This window comes from Thalassophryne amazonica, unplaced genomic scaffold, assembly GCF_902500255.1.
Source record: "Thalassophryne amazonica unplaced genomic scaffold, fThaAma1.1, whole genome shotgun sequence".
NCBI classification, from domain to species: domain Eukaryota; kingdom Metazoa; phylum Chordata; class Actinopteri; order Batrachoidiformes; family Batrachoididae; genus Thalassophryne; species Thalassophryne amazonica.
This window is the reverse complement of record NW_022986328.1, coordinates 79579-89438: the sequence shown is the minus strand read 5'-3', so window position 1 is coordinate 89438 and position 9860 is coordinate 79579. Positions and strand designations below refer to the sequence as shown.

At 43.5% G+C, this 9860-nt stretch overlaps 1 long non-coding RNA gene across 3 annotated transcripts; it reads right to left on the bottom strand.

The window, feature by feature from the left end:
• Positions 1 to 7257: 7257 nt before the first annotated feature.
• Positions 7258 to 8645, bottom strand: LOC117506068. Of its 3 annotated transcripts, none has more exons than XR_004559363.1 (3): positions 8634 to 8645; positions 8081 to 8412; positions 7258 to 7709 (listed from the first exon to the last, which is right to left on the bottom strand). It is a non-coding gene; the product is annotated as an uncharacterized LOC117506068 (long non-coding RNA). The 3 variants fall into 3 exon arrangements; XR_004559364.1 differs by lacking the exon at positions 8634 to 8645 and adding an exon at positions 8542 to 8559; XR_004559362.1 differs by lacking the exon at positions 8634 to 8645 and adding an exon at positions 8493 to 8533.
• Between the last annotated feature and the right edge of the window lie 1215 nt (positions 8646 to 9860).

Genomic DNA, 9860 nt, shown 5'->3' with positions numbered 1-9860 from the left:
TCTTGCCTGAAGAAGATCTTATCAGATCGAAACGTCGCGACAGAAGCACGCTTGCATCATTTTTTCAATTTTTTGCCAAGAACTCCTTGCATTTTTTTCATCTTTTTTCTTTTCCCTCTTCATTGCACGTCTCCCCCCTCTCTTGATTTTTCAATTCATATTTCTTGTGTATGTTTTTATTGTACTCAATTTTTTTGTCTGATTTACATGATGACTGACTGGATTCAGGTGCGTTATAAACGCCGTTTCAAACCCCAGCCCCGACCCGACGGGGAGTTTTCTGATCGTGGCAGAGCCCGTGCACCTTTGACCCCCTGGAGGGGTCAAAACCCTAACTCTAACCCTAACACACTTGTCCTTATTTTATTTTATTTGATTTTATGTTATTTGATTACTTTTCCTTTTTTTTAAAATGCTACCTGACCCTAACCCTAACCCCCAAGCCCTAACCCTAACCACAATTGGCTTTTGTGCATACACATATTTGGAGCTGTGGAGGGCAAGAGGTGAATTTGGTAGTGGACATTTGATAGTGGACAGTGTTTCCTTTTGGATGTGGCTTATTACACAGAACATGACAAAGCAATTTTGTAACTTGTTGGTGTTAACACAAGTATGTGCCATAATCCAACCCTAATCCTGACCATAACCACGGTTTGCTTATGTACACGCACAGTTTATGGAGGGCAAGTGACCCCCAATTCTAACCAAAGTATGCTTACAAGCACATTGAACTTATGGAGTCTGTGGGAATTAAGTGAAACAAATTAAAGAAAAGTGGAAGGTCAAGGAAAACGAAACAAATAATTGCTTTTTTATGTTTTGTGTGAGTGGGGCATCCAGTTTTTACTTGGAAATTCACTTTTGCTTTAACCCCACTTCAACCTAAATTGTTTTCTTTTTCTTTTCTTTTTCTTTCTTAAAACAAAATTGCTGTTTCATGCAGGGGCGGAGTCTTAACCCTATAAAGGCAGCCTCTGTCTCCCCTGCTCATTTTCACACTAAGCTGAGGCCTGTTCAGACATGTTCAGATGATGACTGCAATTTGGCAACCCTGGACATGAATATTAATTTTTATGGCTATTTGCAGAATTTTCAGTGCATGCTCCTACGCCTGATGAAGGTCCAATCTGACCGAAACGTCGCGACGGAGCATGGTTCAAACTAATTTTTGTTGTATCAAGGAGGAGGTTATTCTGGCTCCATTCACTCTAATTTTTGGGGGTCTTCTGGTCAAGGGAGTGCCCGTGCACTTCCGTTCCCTTTTGGGGACGGAACCCTAATTCTATTCCTAACCCTAACCCTAACCCTAACCCTAAAATAAAAAATTAAAATAATAAAAAATAAATAAATAAATATATACTTACCCCTTTTCATGTAAATACTTACCTTTATTCTGACAGACGGGTCATCCCTTTGTTTTTGACCTTTGACCCCTGTTCTATTCCAAGCTTTTTTCACCTGAAGTTTTTTGTTAAAAGTTTCTTTTTCTTTTTCCAGAAGCAGAGGCTGGGGTTGACGTCACGCCCCCTATAAGAGGACCCTCGGCTCTCCGCAGCGCATTTCCACACCGAGCTTCACACTGTTTAGACAGAGACTGCTACCTGCTGCTTTTTTACACTGAACCAAACAGTCTTTTTAAAGACTTTCACCGTGCTCCAACGCCTGAGGAAGACCTTTAACGGTCGAAACGTCGCGACGGAGCACATTTTTCAATTTTTTTGCTATATTAATTTTTTTAGCAAGCTAACGAGCTTGCTAACGTTTCCGACACGGCACTACACGCCGACACTGAAATGTCCGGCTGGACATTAGTTAGGAACAGACGCCGACCCAGGCTGCAAACGGATTACGACCATGGGGGGTTTTTTGAGCGAGGGAGTGCCCGTGCACCTCCGTTTCCACGTCAGGGACGGAGCGCTAATGCTAATGCTAACCCGCCAGCGCCGCCTCGCTTCAAAAATACTCGTTCCACTAATCATGTACAGCGTTCCTACGCGGATGTTGTCCGTGGTTATGGACACCGTGGCCGTTATTACGAACGGTCCCGGTCCCGTTCGGGTTCGGGTTCCCGTTCCCGTACCAACGCACGTGGTACCACCACCGCCATGCGGAGGCCTGCAGACCGTGATCTCGCAAGACTGATTCGCATAATGTTTAAGACTATTAAAGTCATGCATCATTTGAATAATCTTTTAGATGAGAGTGATGGATCAGCAAACATTATGCTGGACAAAAAAGTGGATGATTTGTCCAAATGTATCAGACCAGCCCTGGCATCTGATAACATCCTGATGATTCTCTGGGGGAATGCAAAACAGTGGGGTCAGTTTGCCAAGCAGTCACTGGAGGAACACTATACAGATACACTACAAACACTTCTGGACACACTCTCAGGCACTTCCTATCCAGACTGGCCTGAGGCCTTAGCTGTAGCAGAGCGCTGGGCATTGCGTAACTACCCACGGCTCACAGACTACACACTGGATCGGGCTCGTACACTTATCACAGACTGCCTGACACAGACACACCCACCTGAGAGGTCAGCAAAAACACCTGCTCCTCCAGTTGTGCGTCAGCCTCCTGTCCCACCACCATCTCCTCCACGTGCCACTGTGCCCACTTCTTGCACTCCAGCTTCACGTGCGGCACAGAACACAGACACACGCCAGTCTGCCCTTCACACTCCTCGGACAGATTTGACTGTCACACGTAGAGAATTTTTTTACCGCCCTGGGGGGTCATACATTGCCTCTGAGGGACAAGCACACAAACCACCATTATGCATTCAGCCACCTCATATGTATGATGAAGTCCCTGCTGTCTCTCAATCTCAGGCCTTGTCTCCTCCACGGTCGACTGGGTGCAGCACAGCCCACACTTCCAATTTTGAGAAGCCACCTGATCCACCTGACCTGAGTTTAGGCCCTGCTTTGCCTCCTTCAGTTAGCTTGGAACAGCGAGCGGTGAGATTTAGGGTCCCGGCAGTTTCCGTGGACACGGAGGAAAACCTTGAGACCGAGTTGGTTCAAGTTTTCCCACGCCCTTCACCTTCTATTTCTGAGTCTCAATGTTCTGATGGTTCTGCTGCAGAGTGTGGAGCTCTCTCACACCACTACACTGAGGCCCTCTCTGACCACGAGGACTCTGATGTGTCAGAGGATGACCTACCACCGGAATCTGCACCTGTGCAAGGTCAATTCAAAGTTAATGTACACACAGGCACCTCACGTAAAAAACGTGACTGGAACTTGAGAGTGACTGAGCCAATTTTAATTATTGGTGATTCCAACCTCAGCCGCATCGGCACACATGACTACCCTGGTGTGCAGATTGACTCCTATCCCGGTGCCACGTTTCGTAATGCCGGTGACCTGATGCAGAGAGTGGACAAACAAATTGGTGTCCAAAAAGTTGTGCTTTCCTTTGGGATCACGTCACGACACTGTGACCCCAAGGCTACAACAGTTAAACAGCTCCTTCATGCTGTCAGAGAAACTAAGAGACAGTTTCCATACGCCGAAATTTGTGTACCACTAATTAACTACTCACCAGAACTTCCCCAAGAACAACAAAACAATTTGATTGACCTGAACACATACATATTTAAAAATCTCACCTACCTTCATCTCATTGCTGATGACCTCTTCCACACGACAGATGACCTTGTGCACTGGTCCCCGGCCACTGCACAACGGATTCTGAACCATTGGGCCGAGGAGTTAAATTTCCCAAGCCCCTGAATGTCAGAGAGAGGGGCTCTGAGAATTTTCCATGTCCCCATAGTGATGTGTTGGTACTGAGCAAAAGTTTTAAGCCCACTCCCACACAATTACACATACTGAACAAGGGCCTTTCATTTATTCCCACACACTCTTTCACACATGCTGATAAATTACAACTTGAATATGATTTACAGTGCTACCACAGAAAAGTGGATTTAGCTTTATTTTTTAAAAACAAGGAAAAACCCACAGTGGAGGAGCAGAATTCTCTGGCTGGGCGGTTCCATCTGCCCACTGGATGGCGTCCTCCCCTCACTGAACTTCCTCTGGAAGCTGCTTATCTACACAAACATGATAAAAGGATCCTGAAACAGGAATTTATTAGAATAAAAGAAAAGCACAATTTAACACCTGATGAATTATTGGAACTTAATAGTCTAAAACAAAACAAAAATATAGTTATTAAACCTGCGGACAAAGGTAATATGGTTGTCATCATGGATTTAGATCAATATAAATATGAGGTACATAGGCAGCTTTCAGACGAGGTTTATTATACTCCACTCCAAAGTCCAATTTTCCAAGACACTATTCCTATGGTACACAGCATATTGAATACACTACACAAACATAAATACATTACAGCACAGCAAAAACATTATTTGAAAGGAAGACCGGATCCCAGAGAAAGACGCTTTTACATCCTACCCAAAATACACAAAGAGAAAGATAAATGGACTGTACCCAATGAAATCCCTCCAGGCAGACCCATAGTGTCAGATTGTGGTAGTGAGACATATGCCACAGCAGAATACATTGATTTTTATCTCACACCCTTATCAATAAAACACCCATCATATGTTAGGGACACCACCCATTTTATCCAAGCTGTCAGGGAATTGGCTGTGCCTGCACATGCTTTATTTTTTACTATTGACATTGACTCATTATATACCAATATTCCCATTGAAGCAGGCATTCAAGCAGTGAAGGATATTTTTCTGAAATTCCCGGATGAATCCAGACCAGATGAGGAGTTACTACAGTTGTTACGTATAAATTTGACTAGGAATGACTTTATGTTTGATGGCAAATATTATTTACAGATCAAAGGTACAGCAATGGGTAAACGCTTTGCCCCTGCTTATGCAAACATTTTTATGGCAAAATGGGAATCTCAAGTTTTGGCCACATGTCCCAAAAAACCCTTACATTATTTACGATATTTGGATGATATATTTGGCATATGGGTGGATTCGGAATCAGAATTTAAAGAATTTTTACACACATTGAATACGTTTGACCCATCGATTAAAATTAAGCACACCCAAAGTGTTCAGTCAGTAGATTTCCTGGACACTACAGTCTTTAAAGGCCCATTTTTTGAACAATCCCATAAGGTAGATATAAAGGTCTTTTTTAAACCTACGGACACCCATGGACTTTTGCACAGGAGTAGTTTTCATCCCCGTTTTACTTTTGCAGGCATTGTCAAGTCCCAGCTTCTTAGATTTCACAGGATCTGTACTAGACCCTGTGACTTCTATGAAGCTACTAGAGTGTTGTTTAGGACCTTGAGGCAAAGGGGATACTCTCGTACCATGCTGAGAGCTCTTCTCCGCTCTTTTCAAGAACCAGGAGCAGAGCGTAAGGATCAACTCATCCCTCTCATCACTAAGTTCTCCTCCTCCACACTCAGATTTAACCGCCTCTTGAAACAAAATTTTACACATTACATCACTGATAGTGGACTAATTCCAACACACTCTGTTATTTCGGCCTACAGAAAACACAAAAATTTGAAAGACATTTTAGTTAGAGCCTGCGTGCCATCTCCTACTCCTGTCCTCAAAAAGCCTACTGCATTGGATGATTTTTTCCTGCCCTTAAAATTGGTTAAAAGTAATCATACTGGTACCATTTTCCCCATTTTTCAGTCCTTTTCTCCGGCTTCCTCTAATTTGGTTTATATTATTTTTTGTACAGTGTGTGGGAAACAATATATTGGACAAACACAAAATACACTCCTAATTAGATTTACACAACACAGATACAATTTGAAACATAAAAAAGAAATACATACCCCAATTGTCTGTCATTTTCTGGCCCATGGGATTGATTCCATCCGCCTTTCAGGCCTGGAGTCAGTCCCCACCTGGAATAAGAGTGAGAGAATTAGAGCGGAAAACAAATGGATTAGACAGCTTTCAACCAAATTTCCTTATGGATTAAATGGGAATATAGGGGTCACTGTGGGTTACCCGAACCTGCCCACTGACCCTACTCCTACACCCTAACTTAACCTAATCCTAACCTTAACCCTTACCTATAGCCCTAACCCTAACCTTTATTTAACCTAATCCTTGTTCCTGGACCTAACCCTAACCTTTGGTCCTAACCCTCTGGCCCTAACCCTAACCCCTGGTTTTAACCCTCTGACTCTACCCTGACCCCTGGCCCTAACCCTCTGGCCCTAACCCCTGGTCCTAACCCTCGAGCCCTAACCTTAACCCTCTGGCTCTAACCTTAATCCCTGGTCCTGACCTTCCGGCTCTAACCCTAACCTCTATTCCTAACCCTAACCTTAACCCAACCCGATTTAACCTAATTTTAACCCCTGGCCCTAACCTTAACCCTTGGCCCAACCCTAACCTTAACCCTAATAAGCTTAACCTAATCCTAACCCCTACCATAACCTCTGGCCCTAACCTTAACCTGACTCCTAACCCCATTCCTATCTTAACCCGACCCCTAGCCCACTTGAACCAAATTGGAACTGGTAAAAAAAATAAAAAATTAAAATAATAAAAAATAAATAAATAAATATATACTTACCCCTTTTCATGTAAATACTTACCTTTATTCTGACAGACGGGTCATCCCTTTGTTTTTGACCTTTGACCCCTGTTCTATTCCAAGCTTTTTTCACCTGAAGTTTTTTGTTAAAAGTTTCTTTTTCTTTTTCCAGAAGCAGAGGCTGGGGTTGACGTCACGCCCCCTATAAGAGGACCCTCGGCTCTCCGCAGCGCATTTCCACACCGAGCTTCACACTGTTTAGACAGAGACTGCTACCTGCTGCTTTTTTACACTGAACCAAACAGTCTTTTTAAAGACTTTCACCGTGCTCCAACGCCTGAGGAAGACCTTTAACGGTCGAAACGTCGCGACGGAGCACATTTTTCAATTTTTTTGCTATATTAATTTTTTTAGCAAGCTAACGAGCTTGCTAACGTTTCCGACACGGCACTACACGCCGACACTGAAATGTCCGGCTGGACATTAGTTAGGAACAGACGCCGACCCAGGCTGCAAACGGATTACGACCATGGGGGGTTTTTTGAGCGAGGGAGTGCCCGTGCACCTCCGTTTCCACGTCAGGGACGGAGCGCTAATGCTAATCCTAACCCTAACCCTGCTTATGCAAACATTTTTATGGCAAAATGGGAATCTGAAGTTTTGGCCACATGCCCCAAAAAACCGTTACATTATTTACGATATTTGGATGATATATTTGGCATATGGGTGGATTCTGAATCGGAATTTCAAGACTTTTTAAACACATTGAATACATTTGATCCATCTATCAAAATTAAACACACCCACAGTTATCACTCAGTAGATTTCCTGGACACTACAGTCTTTAAAGGCCCATCTTTTGTACAGTCCCATAAGGTGGATGTAAAAGTATTTTTCAAACCTACAGACACACATGCACTTTTACACAGGAGTAGCTTTCACCCCCGCTTCACTTTTGCAGGCATTGTTAAGTCCCAGCTTCTTAGATTTCACAGGATCTGTACTAGGCCCTGTGACTTCTACGAAGCTACTAGAGTGTTGTTTAGGACCTTGAGGCGTAGAGGATACTCGCGTACCAAGCTGAGGGCCTGTCTCCGCTCTTTTCTACAGCCAGGAGCCGAGCGAAAGGAGCAGCTCATCCCTCTCATCACAAAGTTCTCCTCCTCCACACTTAGATTTAATCGCCTCCTAAAACAAAATTTTACACATTACATAACCGAAAGTGGATTAATTCCGACACACTCTGTGATCTCTGCCTACAGAAAACACAAAAATTTGAAGGATATTTTAGTTAGAGCCTCTGTGCCATCCCCTACTCCTATTCTAAAAAAGCCCACGTCAATAGATGATTTTTTCCTGCCCTTGAAATTAGTAAAAAGTAATCATACTGGCACCATTTATCCCATTTTTCAGTCCTTTTCTCCGGCTTCCTCTAATTTGGTTTATATAATTTTTTGTACAGTTTGTGGGAAACAGTATATTGGACAAACACAAAACACACTTTTAATCAGATTCACACAACACAGGTATAATTTGAAACACAAAAAAGAGATACATACCCCAGTTGTCCGTCATTTTTTGGCCCATGGCACTGATTCCATCCGCCTGGCCGGCCTGGAGTCAGTCACCACCTGGAACAAAAGTGAGAGGATTAGAGCGGAAAACAAATGGATCAGACAGCTCTCAACCAAATTTCCACATGGATTAAATGGGAACATAGGGGTCTTAACCTAACCCTAACCATAACCCATACCTATATCCCTAATCCTAACCTTATCTAACCTAATCCTAACCCAAACCCTTAGCCTTAACCTCACTCCATCCCTAAGTCCTGGCCCTAACCCTAACCTCACTCCTAACCTTAACCCTACTCCTTAGCCCTGGCCCTAACCTTAACCCTACTCCTAAGCCCTGGCCCTAACCCTAACCTCACTCCTAACTTTAACCCTACTCCTAAGCCCTGGCCCTAACCCTAACCTCACTCCTAACCTTAACCCTATTCCTAAGCCCTGGCCCTAACCCTAACCTCACTCCTAACTTTAACCCTACTCCTAAGCCCTGGCCCTAACCTCACTCCTAACCTTAACCCTATTCCCAAGCCCTGGCCCTAACCCTAACCTCACTCTTAACCTTAACCCTATTCCTAATCTTAACCCGACCCTAGGCCCATCTAAACCAAACTGGACATTAAAAATTACATGTCTAAAGATAACCTAACTCTGGACAACTAACCTCACACAGGACCTCACACCTAAATATAACCCCTACACTGTGTATATATACATACTTAACCTTAGTCCTTTTGGGACACATATATACACACAAATACCCAATACTCACTTTTTTTGTTAGTAGTTCAAGACCTTCTGGTTAAACATACAGATAATAATTAATACAATTTATGTACATAATAACAGTTCACAAATTTTAAGTTCAATATATTAATTAGCAAAAATATAAATAAAAATTAAAAAAAATTAAATAAATAAAAAATATAAAAAATAATACTTACCTTCTTCATGTAAATACTTACCTTTATTTTGACGGACCGGTCATCCTGTTGTTGTAATTGCCCTTTGACCCCCGTTCCATTTCAAGTTTAATTTTTTCTTTTTTTCACCTGAAGTTCTTCCTTTTAAGAGTTTCTTTTTCTTTTTCCAAATCAGAGGCTGAGTTTGTCGTCACGCCCCCTATAAGAGGACCCTCAGCCCTCCGCAGCTCATTTCCACATTGAACGTTGATTTGTTTAGATAGAGACTGCTACTTGCTGCTTTTTTATACTGAACCAAACAGTCTTTTTAAAGACTTTTTCACCGTGCTCCAACGCCTGAGGAAGACCTTTAACGGTCGAAACGTCGCAACGGAGCATTTGTTTAATTTTTTGGCCACATTAATTTTTTTAGCAAGCTAACTAGCTTGCTAACACTTTCGACACGGCATTACACGCCGACACCGGAATGTCCGGCTGGACATTAGTTAGGAGCAGACGCCGACCCAGGCTGCAAACGGACTACGACCAGGGGGGGTTTTTTGAGCGAGGGAGTGCCCGTGCACCTCCGTTTCCACGTCGGGGACGGAGCGCTAACTTCAATCCTAACCCTAACCCTAACCCTAAGTCCGAACCCCCCCCTCCCCTTACCCTAACCGCCTCCCCTAACCCTAAACATAACCTCCTTCCCTAACCCCAACCCCTAACCCTAACCCCCTCCCCTAACCCTAAAACCTACACCCTTAACCCCTCCCCTAACCCTAACCTCCACCTCTAACCCTAACCTTAATCCCCCCTCCCCTGACCCTAACCCTAACCTCTGCCCCTAACCTTAACCCCTAACCCTAACC